The following is a 14,570-nucleotide window of genomic DNA, read 5'->3' as shown; positions in this document are numbered from 1 at the left end:
CATTTAATATCCTTTACTTTTATCCTCTTTGTATTTCATTTAGTTTTGCATGTTTCATGGCACATTATCTGTGTTTAATATTGGCTGCATTTCAGATAGTTGTTTGTGTGCTATGTTGTTCCAGACCACAGCAAACGTTACCGAGCTTGACAAAGATTGTAATAAATCTTTTAAAAGAGGAGAGCTTGCTGTTTCCTTTAACTTGGACACACACATCTATACATTTGGCTATTAAATGCCAGTAATTTGCCATTAGTTGTCTCACCTTCTGAGTAGCCTCTGATTTACGAATGGTTTCTCATTTTATAAAATGTGTAGAATAAATATATTTCAACATTTCTGTCAACGAAGATTTGCTTAACCTGCGACACAGTAATTTTGATAGTAAGCTATTATAGCGACTTAAATTATGTGTTGTCTTCATTTTAAGACTAATACACAGCTTTTTATTTTATTGCGGTTCCAGACAGATTATTTTTTTGTATTTTTGGTCCGATATGACTCAACGTTTTGGGTTGCCGAGCCCTGAGCTAAGGTATGGAAATGCAGTTTGATTGATTTTTATTTATATGTACTTCACATTGTTGTCTGCACGAAAACATAAACTAAGGGTGTGCCATCTCAAACACCTCACAATTTGATTCGAGTATGATTCGGGGTGCTACAATTCGATTATTAGACAAATAACACCATTATTGATGTGTCTTTTTTCACCATACAGGGTTTGTTTTGGTACATTTGTCAGCATTTATTAGGGTTGTAAAGTATACTGGTACTAATGGATTAAAGGTACTATAGTGGCTTTGAAAAATATTGGTACTTTTTCTCATGCCATGATGGCGTGGCGTAGTGGCAATGCTGGTAATATAGGCTGTGGGGCATGTCACAAGCCAGCACATACACACAGCACTTAGAAGTGGAAACAGCTGGGAAACTGAAGAGGGACAATGGACTTATTTTGACAAAAAATCTAACGGTAAAGGTAACGCAGTAAACACTCTGCAAGCAGTGCTTTACCCCATAGTTTAGTTCAGTCTATATTTGAAGGGACAATGCATGGAAACATTAAGCTCAAAGACAGATATGTTCTGCACCAGATTACAGCGAAATAGCTAATTTCCACCTGCAGGCCCTGTTTACCTAAATTAAAGAGATATAAAAACATGCAATAAAATTATAACAATAACATTACACTAAAGCTGGGGTGTAAAACTCAAATACAGAGTGGGCCAAAATTTGAAACGGAACAAAGCCGCGGGCCAAGGTTGAACAAATTAACCTTTTAATAGGGACCCAAACAAGTTTTGCATTAAATATTGAACAAGCAAGGCTAATATAACTTTAGTGACATGCAAAATCCAGTTTCAAATAATAATAATAATAATTAAAAAAATATCAATGGCATATCAAATAAAATTTAAATAAAAATGTAATGCCTTTTTTTCTATTTGCAATCTTCTGAGGTAAATATAATTTTTTTTCCACAGGCTAATAATACATTTGAAAATAAAATAACAATAATGAATGAGCTAAACATTCAAGCCTTGAAGTAGCAAGAGAAAATGCATGAATAAAACGTTAATTATTGGTCAGTTTGCTGGAAGTTTCCCGGAAGAGTTAGTGCTGCAAGGGGTTCTGGGTATTTGTTCTGTTGTGTTACGGTGCGGATGTTCACCCGAAATGTGTTTGTCATTCTTGTTTGGTGTGGGTTCACAGTACAGCGCATATTTGTAACAATGTTAAAGTTATTTGTACGGCTACCGTCAGTGTGACCTGTATGGCTGTTGACCAAGTATGCATTGCATTCACTTGAGTGTGTGTGTGTGTGTGTGTGTTAAAGCCACAAATATTATGTGACACACTGTTAGTACGGAGGAAAAGCGGACGTGACGACAGGTTGTAGAGAACGCTAAAGGCAGTGCCTTAAATGCACGCCCCCAATATAGTTATCCAGGTGGACATCGGTAGAAATTCGGGAGAATGGTTGCCCCGGGAGATTTTCGGGAGGGGCGTTGAACTTCGGGAGTCTACCGGGAAAATTAGGAGGGTTGGCAAGTATGAGTATTAGCAGTGAATGCGGTGTTACAGCGGCGGGCCAGCTCTAATGCTAAATTAATATTGCCTCAAGGGCCAAATTAAATTACAGGGCGGGCCAGCATTGGCCCGCGGGCCAGAGTTTGACACCCATGCACTAAAGCATGTAATCAAATTAAGAAAATTCATTAAATGCTCTTTCATTGACACATAATTATATATTACAACCGAACCTCTCCTTTACATCATAACAAACACAATACATGCTCTTGTTCACATCTGTCATCATTTCTAAAGATCACATAGCTAGCGAGCAGCTAAATTTCATCCACAGTGTTTTAGCTACTTCTAAATCACTAATCCTTATCTCAATGTCGAAAAATAAAGTAAGTTTCTTACAAATATCCCTGCAGGACAAAGAATAGCTAAACATGCTTCACTACAGCAAGCGAGCACTCATGAATGTAAACAAATGGGTGGATGTACACAGACATTGACTAATGATACCAAATACAAAAGCTGTATATAGTAATACAATGATTAAATCAGTTATTTTAATATCACAAAACTTTTACATTTATTTATCATTTATAAGTTCAAGAAATGCGTCACTAATCCCCATATATTGGTTTGTGCAGCCCTTTGAGGCATTTGTGATTGAGGGCAATGTAAAATACATTTGATTGATTGATTAATAAATATGACCAATGTATGATCCTGTAAATACTTGGTATTGGATCAATAACAACATTTGTAGTATCACCCAAAACGTATGTAAAAGTACCCAAACAACAAAGGAATGTATTACTTTTTAACAGAAGTGAAGATAGAACATGTGAAATAGGCCATATGTTTTTTTTTCTGCATTTCAAACACTTTCTTTATGGTCTAAAATAACATGTAATGGTGGTTCTTTGGTTAAAATGTTGCACAGATTATGTTTTAAAGACAGTCAAGTCGCTTTCTGAGCGCCTCTTCAGGATGCGCTGTTTTGTGTGCGGTCTTACTTATGTGCCTCCACTTGGACTTTTCCCCGCCCACTTTGTTAGAGTTTTTAGCATTTCCATATCTACTGACAGACATAAGTGAGAATTATACGCTACTTTATATTTGCTCCACTACAAGAGGAGAGCGAAAAAAGAGGGAGCTTATTGACCAACGCGCTCACTACAATGGCGGGCGTGTGCAAGGCACTCTGGGTACAGTTTTACCACCTATGGATAATCCGCTGGCGGTTTTCCCAATGTGTGACGCCACCAATTGTGCACATTCCAAACGGCTTGTTTGTCAGAAGTATGAAGGACAGCAAGATGATTTTATAAATATCTCCACAATGCCTGCATAGTTTGATCTCAAATTTTCGAAACTTATGCAGATCTCAAATAGACAACAGCAGGTATCAATTGGTAAGAAACAGTTTTGCAAAATAGGGCCCCTTTAAAACAGAAAGTAACCACTTATGTAGATGGATTAATAATCTGCATAAACTAACTTCTACCTCTTGTCCCTCATGAAAAATAATACAATGTGAAAAACAAACAGACAATAGGTTCATGTGTATGTCAGCAGTTTGCATACTTACTACTAAAAGAGACGTTGTCTAGTATGTTCAATTTTACAAAGCCCAAAACCAGTAAAGTTGGCATGTTGTGTAAATTGTAAATAAAAATGATTTGCAAATCCTTTTTAACTTACATTCATTTGGATAGACTGCAAAGACAAGATACTTAAAGCTCAAACTGGAAAACTTTATTTTTTGCAAATGTTAGCTCATTTGGAATTTGATACCTGCAACATGTTTCAAAAAAGAAAAAAAAAAAGAAAAAGACTGAAAAAAATTGAGGAATGCTCATCAAACACTTATTTAGAACATCCCACAAGTGAACAGGATAATTGGGAACAGGTGGGTGCCATGATTGGTTATAAAAGCAGCTTCTATGAAATGCTCAGTCATTCACAAACACGGATGGGGTGAGTGTCAATACTTTGAGGAAATGTGTGAGCAAATTGTCCAACATTTCTCATCGAGCTATTTCATGGAATTTAGGAATTTCACCATCTACGGTCCGTAATATAGTCAAAAGGTTCAGAGAATCTGGAGAAATCACTGCACGTAAGCGATGATATTACGGACCTTCGATCCCTCAGGCTGTACGACATCAAAAAGTGACACCAGGGACTAAAGGATATCACCACATAGGCTCAGGAACACTTCAGAAAACCACTGTCAGTAAGTACAGTTCATCGCTACATCTGTAAGTGCAAGTTAAAACTCTACTAGCCAAAGTCATTTGTCAACAACACCCAGAAACGCCGCTGTCTTCACTGGGCACAAGCTCATCTAAGATGGGTTGATGCAAAGTCAAAAAGTGTTCTGTGATGTAACAAATCCACATTTCAAATATGTTTTTGTAAACTGTGGACGTTATGTCCTCTGGACCAAAGAGGAAAAGTACCATCCGGACTGTTATAGGCACAAAGTTCAAAAGCCAGCATCTGTGATGGTATGTGGTGTGTATTAATGCTCAAGGCATGGATAACTTACACATCTGTGAAGGCACCATTAAAGCTGAAAGGTACATACAGGTTTTGGAGCAACATATGTTGCCATCCAAGCAACGTCTTTTTCATGGACGCCCCTGCTTATTTCAGCAAGACAATCCCAAGCCACATTCTGCACATGTTATAACAGCGTGGCTTTCTAGTAAAAGAGTGCGGGTACTAGACTGGCCTGTCTGTGGTCCAGACAGGCCAATGTGTGGTGCATTATGAAGCCTAAAATACCACAACGTAGACCCCGGACTATTTAACAACTTAAGCTGTACATCAAGCAAGAATAGGAAATAATTCCACCTGAAAAGCTTAAAAAATTGGCCCCCTCAATTCTCAAACGTTTAGAGAGTGTTGTTAAAAGGAAAGGTCATGTAAAAATAGTGGTAAAAATGCCCCTGTGACAACGTTCTTGAAATGTGTAACTGCCATTAAATTCTAAGTTAATAATCACTATTTTCCCCCCAAAAATTACGTTTCTCAGTTCGAACATTAAATATCTTGACTTTGCAGTCTATTCAATTGAATATAGGTTGAAAAGTATTAGCAAATCCTTGCATTCTGTTTTTTTTTACCATTTACACAACGTTCCAACTTTGTTATCTCCTTGTTATCTGATTTCAATGAGAAACGCATTATTTCATGTATCTTTAGATTCTTTTGTTGTCCTGTTTATTTTGAGAAGTATTCAAATACATTTGGTCATATTATTAGAATATCATGAAAACGTTTATTTATTTCATTAATTCCATTTAGAAAGTCAAACTTGTAGAATGTGTATACATTCATTCCAAACAGACTGATACATTTCAAGTGCTTTTTGCCAAAAAGGAGATGATTATAGCTGACAACCAATGAAAACCCTAAATTCAACATGTCAGAAAATTAGAATATGGTGAAAAGGTCAGATATTGAAGACACTTGGTGCCACACACTAATTAGCTAACTAACTCAAAACACCTGGAAAAGCCTTTAAATGGTCTCTCGTTTTGATTCTGTATGACACACAATCATGGGGAAGACTGCTGACTTGACAACTGTCCAAAAGATGACCATTGATACTTTAAAGAAGGAGGGCAAGACACAAAAGATCATTGCCAAAGAGGTTGGATGTTCCCAGAGCTCTGTGTCCAAGCACATTAATAGAGAGGCAAAGGGAAGACAAAGACGTGGTAGAAAAAAAGTGTACAAGCAAGAGGGATAACCGCGCCCTGGAGAAGATTGTAAAACAAAACTGATTCAAAAATGTGGGGGAGATCCACAAAGAGTGGACTGCAGCTGGAGTCAGTGCTTCAAGAACCACCACGCACCGACGTATGCAAGATGTGGGCTTCAGCTGTCGCATTCCTTGTGTAAAGCCACTCTTGAATAAGAGACAACGTCAAAAGCGTCTCGCCTGGGCTCAAGACACAAAGGACTGGACTGCTGCTGAGTGGTCCAAAGTTATGTTTTCAGATGAAAGTAAATTTTGTATCTCCTTTGGAAATCAAGGTCCCAGAGTCTGGAGGAAGACAGGAGAGGCACAGAATCTACGTTGCCTGAAGTCGAGTGTCAAATTTCCACAATCGATAATGTCATCTGCTGGTGTTGGTCCACTGTGTTTCCTGAGGTCTAGGGTCAATGCAGCAGTCTACCAGGAAGTTTTAGAACACTTTATGCTGGCTGCCGCGGACCAATTTTATAGAGGTGAAGATTTCATTTTCCAACATGACTTGGCACCTGCACACAGTGCCAAATCTACCAGTATCTGGTTTAAGGACCATGGTATCCCTGTTCTTGATTGGCCTGCAAACTCACCTGACCTTAACCCCATAGAAAACCTCTGGGGTATTGTGAAGCGGAAGATGCGAGATGCCAGACCCAACAATGCTGAAGAGCTGAAGGCCACTATTAAAGCAACCTGGGCTCTCATAACACCTGAGGAGTGCAACAGACTGCTGGACTCCATGCTACGCCGTATTGCTGCAGCAATTCAGGCAAAAGGAGCTGCAACTAAGTATTGATTGCCGTACATGCTGAAACTTTCCATGTTCATACTTTTCAGTTGGCCCACATTTCTAAAAAATATTTTTTGGTACTAGTTGTAACTAATATTCTAATTTTCTGAGATACTGAATTTGGGATTTTCAGTAATTGTCAGTACTAATCATCAAAATTAAAAGAAATAAACATTTCAAATATATCACTGTGTGTGTAATGAATTGATATAATATGTAAGTTTCACGTTCTGAGTATAATTACTGAAATAAATCAACTTTTTCATGATATTCTAATAATAAGAACAGCACCTGTATTTAGCGAGAAGAGGTATTTGGTGCATGTATTCCATAATCACATACAAGCGGTCACAAAAGGCAAAATATTAAGCGTGCAAGCACAGATCTTCCTCCACAAGTCCAGTGTTGAGTTTGTGTTTATTTGGAACATGCATGCCTACAACATAATACCTCACAATTTCCAGTTTCTCTATTTAACATGTTCGAAAATTAGTAGGAAGAAGCAGTGCTTATTTATTCCTACTTTTCTTTTACATAGCATTTGCAAAAACTTGTGTTCACTTCCTGTTCTCAATTAATTCACAATATACTCCATAATTAATAACATTAAAAAATAAATAAATAAATAACTTCTGAAGTTAATTATATTTCATATGATGAGATGAGTAAGATTATCTAGGAAATGAATGTGTAATAGCTACAGCTGGGAAAAGAAGTATATATACTTATGTCATTCATTTATCTAATATTATGACATGTTACAGGCGTATTCAATAATCATACTAATATGAAAAATGTAACTTAATAGAATGTGGGGATACAAAAGGCATCCGGTGCTATCAGACTGGGCGGAAGCGAAAATTGACGTCACACACCACCTGTCAGCCAATTTGTTTGCTACGGTGAAGGAATCCTCATTTTTGACCGTTTTTGTGGATTTACCATTGGCCTGTGGAGAACTGGGACGAGCAGAGACTCTAATCAGGAGGACTTTGAGTTGGATGTGCAGTACCGTGAGTAGCTGCCGTTTCCAAAAATGTAATCGCTTGTCCGTACGTGCATGCCGTTATATGCATGTCGCGTATGTAACTTTCGGGACTTCTGGGTGAACTATATGTGATGTATAAACTTTAGGGAGGTGAACTGCACTTTGGGCTGTGGGATTGAGTGTGTTGTGCAGGTGTTTGATTTGTATTGGCGGGTTGTATGGACGGGAAGGGGAGATGCTTGTGGGATTAATTTGTGGCATATTAAATATAAGCCTGATTGTGTTGTGGCTAATAGTTATATACTTATTTATAACTATTAGCCACAACTTATTTAGTGTTAAACTTGTTCCCAGCTGAATATCAGGTCCCACCCGTGACTCCTTAATTTGCGTAGTGGCAGCGACACCCGGAGAACTTGGGTGTGTTTGTTACAAATGGATGGATGAAATGAATTCAGAATGTTCGTCATGGTTCTTCTTTGTGCTTTGTAGAAACTTTAAGTTTGAAGAGTTTCTTGAAGTGGATCATATTAGTACATTGTTTGATTTCTTTGCTTAATACATTGCATAATTTAATTCCACAAACTGATATATTGAAGGTCTTAAGTGTTGTGCGTGCATACAAATGTTTTAAATTACATTTACGCTTTGCATTAGCTGCACTATGCAAAGCGTGCAGAAAACCTCCAGAAGCCTGCGAGCCGGACTTTATCGCAATGATCAAGCGAAAAAGACAGAGGAGAGACACTCTTCCTGCCATTTTGGTGAAATGCATAAACCAGTGATGGTCAAAGTGTTGCAGAGGGGGCGTTTAAGGAATACTGCAAAACACTCACAGAAAATAGAAACAGAGAGAAGGGCATAGATAAATGAGGAAAAGATGAGCCCCCAAACACTTGGAGAGAGTGGTTTTAAGACGGTAGAGAAGATCACCCCTTCTAGGGATGGGTATCCAAAAGAGGATTCATTCCTTGCCATTGTGACAAACGGGTCCCAAAACCATTCTTCCGGGTGGGGATGACGTAATTATGCAACGTGCATAGTGATGACAGATCTCAAAGTGTCAATGCCGGGGCGGAACAACCGCTCCAAAGTTGACTACATTTTACAAAAAAAGAATATCCTGTTGTGGAGGGTGGTGTGCCCAGTGCTGCCTGCAGGAGCAAAGGTCACCGCCTCTGGCTATGGTGTTGATGGCAGAGCACCATCAGATAGTGGGTGACAGGTGAATAGATATCCCAGGTGGTATGAGTTAATCTAATCATCTGTTGTCTTTAACAGTAAGCGGGCGGGAACAGGAGGGGAGAGGGGTTACGGAGGTTAATTTCCGGGACATGAGGAGAGCGGTGCTGGACCGGACGGGAGGGTCGAAGGAGGACCACAGGCGCCAGTTAACAACTGCGGCATGGCCAGGAGGAGCGGCGTTTCGCTCTGGGACAGCAACTAAGGGACGTTGCGGCGCGCTGGCTGCAACCTGGAGAGGCTAGTGACATTATGGAGAGAATAATTGTCGAACGATTTTTGGAGGCAATCCCGGCGGGGACGTCTGTGTGGGTCCACTACCATCGGCCTCAGGACCTGGCAGCAGCGGTGGCATTGGCGGAGGACCACTTGGCGGTCCACCGCAAGCCGTGGGACCCCAGTCGTGGCCACGGCCACGAAACAACCCAAGTGGGCTTTCTCGCCTTCAGGTCCCGGCCGCTACAGACGCTGTGCGTCCCCCGCAAAGTGCTCCTCAAATGCCAGGGGAGACGCGCTGGAGGTGTGGGCGAATCAGACACCTGCAGTGAGAATGTCCATCCGTGGAAGTAGGGCAGGTGATCCGGGTTGTCGACACTTCGGTGCCCTCAACCGGGCCAGAGGACACATACTATGTACCGGTAAGGATACAAGGGAGTACACACAGGGCGATGGTGGATTCGGGCTGCGAGCAGTCCATTATTCACCAAAACCTGGTTCGACCCGGGGCGTTGAAAAAGGTTACACGAGTGCGGGTTAAATGTGTGCATGGGGATATTCACGAATACCCTATGGTGCCGGTGGAAAAATTTTTTCAAGGTGGAAAAGCATAATGTGAAGGGGGCTGTAAATTCGCGCCTAACGCACCCCGTAATCTTGGAAACCAATTGGCATATCTGCTGTTTTACTAACGGGTTAGTAAAGCAGTGCGCAGGGGTGCGTTCACGACCGGTTGGGAAAGGGGATAGCTGCGCTGTTCTCAGCGGCGAGGAGGGGAAGGGGAGTCGGTGGAGACTTCGCAAGAGGTTTCCCCGGTTCCCCAGTGGCGTCCCATGGATTATTTTCCACTTGAGCGGTCTCGAGATTACACTCTGCGCACGACCTGGGACCAAGTGATATCAATTGATAGGCAGCTGGCTCTCCCGGGGATAGCGAGGAGTTTGCCTCACTTTGCATTAATTAGGGAGAGATTAATTCAATGTGAGTCATGACACTCAGACAGGTGAGGAAATCACCCAATTGATGGTGCTAAAAAGCCGTCGGGAAATTATTTTCCAGGCGACACATTTCAATCCGATGGACATGGGATATAATAAAACACTCAACCGGGTAATGGTCCGTTTCTATTGGCCTGGCATCCAGGCAGACATGCCCTGCTGGTGCGCGGCTTGCCCGGACTGTCAACTAGTCAACCCAGCGGCCACCCATAGGGCGCCTTTGCGGCCATTGCCACTCAGAGAGGTTCCATTTGAAGCGAATTCGCATGGACCTTGTCGGACCATTACACCCAAGCACTCAGGGATATCGCTTTGCTCTAGTCCTGGTGGATTACGCAAAGCGCTATCCCAAAGCAGTACCGCTGTGCTCCATCTCTGCAAAGAGTGTCACGCAGGCGCTGTTTCAAGTTATCTGCCGAGTCGGAATCCCCAAAGAGATTCTGACTGACCAGGGCACGTCCTTTATGTCACGCACGTTAAAGGAGCTGTACGGATTATTGGGGATCAAATCCATTCCGACCAGCGTTTACCACCCGCAGACTAACGGGCTGGTTGAGTGGCTGAATAGAACCTTGAAATCCATGATCCGGAAGTTTGTACACGAGGACAAACCAAACTGGCATAAATGGTTGGATCCCCTGTTATATGCAGTGCGGGGAGGTTCCTCAGGCCTCCAATGGGTTTTCCCCATTTGAACTGTTGTTTGGCAGGAAGCCGTACGGGGTGCTTGACCTAGTTAAAGAAAGCAGGGAGGAAGATCCAAGCCCCAGTAAAAATGAAATTCAATACGTCATGGACTTGAGAGCGAAATTACACACATTGGGGCACCTGTCACATGAGAATTTGCACCAAGCCCAAGAACGTCAGCAGCACCTGTATAACAGGGGGACGCAACTCAGACAATTTTCACCGGGAGAGAAAGTACTTTTATTACTCCCAACGTCCAGCTCCAAATTACACGCCAAGTGGCAAGGACCCTTTGTGGTCACACGAAGAGTAGGTGACGTGGATTATGAGGTCAGGCGGTCTGATCGGGGCAACACAAATATACCACCCCAATCTCCTAAAGGAGTGGAGGGAGGCGGGGCCTGTCTCTATGGTAACGGCGATAGCAGAGAGCAAGAAGCTGGGTCCGGAGGTTCCCACCCCCCCCTGACCCCCCCCCACTGTGAAAATCATCTCACGCAGTCACAGAGAACAGATGTGGCCATGTTACAGCAGGGTTTTGCCCAGCATTACATAGAGACCAGCCCAGGCGTGACGGTGAGGTCTCTGCCCTATAGGCTACCCAAACACATGCGCAAAGTGGTTCGGGAGGAATTAAAAACCATAGTGGAATTGGGAGTGATAGAAGAGTCAGTGTATTGTGCAGCCCTATAGTTCTGGTAGGGAAGAAAGATGGGTCTGTGCGGTTCTGTGTGGACTAGCGCAAGGTAAATGATGTGTCACGTTTTTACGCCTAACCAATGTCCCGGGTCGACGAGCTCCTAGACTAGTTGGGCACTGCTTGTTTTTTACAACACTGGATTTTACTAAGGGCTACTAGCAGATTCACTTGTCTCCAGAGTCTAAGGAAAAAACAGCCTTCTCCACTCAGGAAGGTTCCTACCAATTCGTGACCCTTCCGTACAGCTTGTTCAGTGCGCCTGCCACATTTCAAAGACTTATGGACCGGGTACTGCGCCTCCACGCGTTATATGTTTCTGCATATACGGATGATGACATCATCCAGGGGTACAACTGGGCGGAGCATGTGCAAAGGGTAGTGGTGGTACTCGAGTCCCTGAGGCAGGTGGGGCTCACCGCCAACCATGTAAACTTCCCCCAGTCTTTGGGGCTGGCGGGTCACTAACGGAGCTTCGTCCCCCGGTTTGCGGACATGACCAGCCCACTAACTCACCCGAAAAAGTGTTCCAGATCTGGTCCAGTGGACGGAGCAGTGCCAGCAGGTATTCGAGTACGTGAAAAAAGAACTTTGCGAGGAGCCGGTCCTGCACATGCATGATTTTTCCTTCCCATTTTGTTTGCAGGCGGACACGTCGGGCAGAGGGCTACGAGCTGTTTTATCCCAGCATAGAGGGGGGCACCGACCACCCGGTCCTGTACATCAGCAGGGAACTGTCGGACCGGGAGACCAGACAGAGCACGGTGGAGAGGGAGTGCCTCGTCATGTGGTGGGCGGTCGTTGCCCTACGGTACTACCAGCTGGGACGCCCGTTCAGCCTCTGCTCGGACCACAAACCCCTCCAATGGCTCCACTGCATAAAACATGCCAACGTGCATATCACCCATTGGTATATCGCTTTACAATCCTACAATTTCAGAGTGATCTATAGGCCGGGGGCACAGATGGCCCTGGCGGACATCCTCTCCCGCTCTCATGCGGGGGCGGGTGTAGGCGCGGCCGGACGACGTCTCGGCCTAAGTCTGGTGGTGGAGGTATATGGAGTGAGGTGTGTTCAGCGCTGCCTGCAGGTTCAAAGGTCACCACCTCTGTCTATGGTGTTGAGGGCAGAGCACCAGCGGGGAAAGTGCAGATGGCAAGACGCAGCTGACAGGTGATTAGATTTCCCAGGTGGTACGATTTAATTGAATCATCATGTTGTCTAACAGTAAGCGACCAGGAACAGGAGGGGAGACAGGTTACGGAGGCGACTGAAAAGTCACATCCTGCTGGAGAAACTTTGAGAAATTTTATGTACATTAAATCTTGCTAAAAACTGTTCGCTTGGCTCCTGTGCCATGTCTACCAGTGGAACTGCTGGGAAGCAATTTCTACACCTGTATTAATAAGTAAGTCCATTCATGTCAGCAATTAACTTCAAATGTGAAACTACTGTATTTACCGGACCAAGGGCGCACCGCGGATGAATGGTCTATTTTCTATCTTTTTTCATATATAAGGTGCACCGCATTATAGGGCGCATTAAATTATTTATTTTTTAAAATGGAAAACACTTTGTGGTTCTTTGGTCAAAATGTTGCATGGATTATGTTTTACAAATCATATTTGAGCTGCTTTCTGACAGTTGCTTCAGGATGCACAGTTTTGTGGGCGGTCTTATTTGCGTGGCTCACCTTCGGCAGCGTCTTTTGCCCATCATCTTTGTTGTAGTGGTGTAGTGTGCAAGGTCGGGAGTGGAAGAAGTGTCAAAAGATGGAGCTGTTTTAATGACATTCGGACTTTACTTCAATCAATAACGGAGCAGCATCTCCTCATCAGGAAATCGGCACTCTAATAACTAAAGTTCCTTGGGTGAATAATGTAAACTCACTACACCGGTATGTTTTAGTTGTTTCATGGCAAGTTTACAGACAGATCTAAGTAAGAACTCTACACTACTTTATATTAGGAATGGCAACAGCGGAGAATGAATGCCCCATAACAAGAAGATAGACAAAAAGAAGAAGCTTAACGACTACGGTGTTGTCACGGACTACGGGATGAATGTCCCATAACAAGAAGATAGAAAAAAAGAAGAAGCTTATCGACTATGGTGTTGCCACGGACCACAAAGGCGGGTGCGCACAATTTTTCAGGACTTATGCAGATCCCAAATACAGATCAGCATGCACCAGAAGGTAAGCAAAGTTGCTTTTGCACAATATTGCGAAAAAATAACGCCAGATAATGTCTTACCTTATACAAACACCATAATATAACTTGTATGTTGAAGCACAGTACAATCTATGCAGCAGTACAGCTTCATGGCTTAAAGTCGTACTAAAACATCTTTAAGCGCAATGTGTAATGTTCAATATTTTCAATGGAAAATATAAAATGTTGGTGTTGTTTACTTGAGTCATATTGCAGTCTACACGTATCTCTTGTGTGTGATTGTTATCATAGTGCAGTCTACACGTATCTCTGATGTTTGACTGCCATCTACTATTACTAGTCACACTTATTTCACCATGTACCAAATAAAATAGCTTTGAGGTCGGTAAACACAACCAGAATTATTCCGTACATTAGGTGCACTGTTTTAAGGCGCAATGTCAAGTTTTGAGGGGAAAAAAAAGATTTTAAGTTATAGTACCAATGATTGTCACACACACACTAGGTGTGGTGAAATTTGTCCTCTGCATTTGACCCATCCCCTGGGAAGTGAGGGGGAGAAGTGGGCAGCAGCGGTGCCGCGCCCGGGAATCATTTATGGTGATTTAACCAATTCCAACCCTTGATGCTGAGTGCCAAGCAGGGAGGCAAAGGGTCCCATTTTTTTATAGTCTTTGATATGACTCGGCAACCTACCGATCTCAGGGCGGACACTCTAACCACTAGGCCACTGAGTAGGTGCGCATTATAGTCCAGAAAATACGGTTATATGTGATATAAACTCAGTACACACCAAGTCAGATATGTAAATTTAAAACAATTATAGTTTACAATTTCTGAAACCCCACATTTTCTGAGATTTTCAGTTTCATAGTTTTCAGTTTTCCATAATCCATAAACCATAATCTTTCAAATTATAATATCAATTAATCAATCAATGTTTACTTATATAGCCCTAAATCACTACTGTCTCAAAGGGCTGCACA

Source organism: Nerophis ophidion, linkage group LG29 (assembly GCF_033978795.1).
Source record: "Nerophis ophidion isolate RoL-2023_Sa linkage group LG29, RoL_Noph_v1.0, whole genome shotgun sequence".
Lineage (NCBI taxonomy): Eukaryota > Metazoa > Chordata > Actinopteri > Syngnathiformes > Syngnathidae > Nerophis > Nerophis ophidion.
Note: the sequence above shows the minus strand (reverse complement) of the source record.